The following is a 660-nucleotide window of genomic DNA, read 5'->3' as shown; positions in this document are numbered from 1 at the left end:
TCGACGGCTGCTGGCCTTGCGCCAGACAGATGCTGCCACCATGTCGAACCGCGAGGACCGGATTCGGAAGGCTGCTGAAAACAAGGCTCGGGAAGACTACGCGAGCCAGGTCGAGGCGGTCAAAGAAGAGATCTCCACTTTCAGCGTGTTCGACTGAGATTTCTGCCTCATGATCGTGTTAAGACATTTTGTTTATGACTTGCTTGTTCTGCATTTGAAACTAGGCTATGATTCGCAAAGTGTATTGTCTTGAAACACTGGGTGTATGTTTTGCTTCTTTGAACGTAATATTATGACTTTCGCAATTGCAAAAAACATAACTTTGTTCAAATGTACTGTCTTAAAGCATCAATGAGGCTGGTGTATGCTCATCGTGAGTATTCTCTTTGAATATGTCGCTTTCCAGTGTTTTGCTCCGTAATTGCAGGTGATCTCGTATTGCGGGCGAAGTCCTTTGTGCGATGACGAGTCTACTTTCGAAGCCAAACTCTATTTCGATGAGTTTACGCGGTTGGCAAAAATAGGGCGACGGCGAGTCCATTGGGTTGTTGAAGCCCGACCCCAGATGAGATCATATTGCTGGCGAAACTCTATTGATTGACGAGTTTGTCAGCAAGCGAGACTCGATTGCGGTGCATTTTTCTTTGGAAGCTATGGCTA

Source organism: Asparagus officinalis, unplaced genomic scaffold, assembly GCF_001876935.1.
Source record: "Asparagus officinalis unplaced genomic scaffold, Aspof.V1 AsparagusV1_Un374, whole genome shotgun sequence".
In the NCBI taxonomy this organism is placed as follows: Eukaryota; Viridiplantae; Streptophyta; class Magnoliopsida; order Asparagales; family Asparagaceae; genus Asparagus; species Asparagus officinalis.
This window is presented reverse-complemented; position numbering follows the sequence as displayed.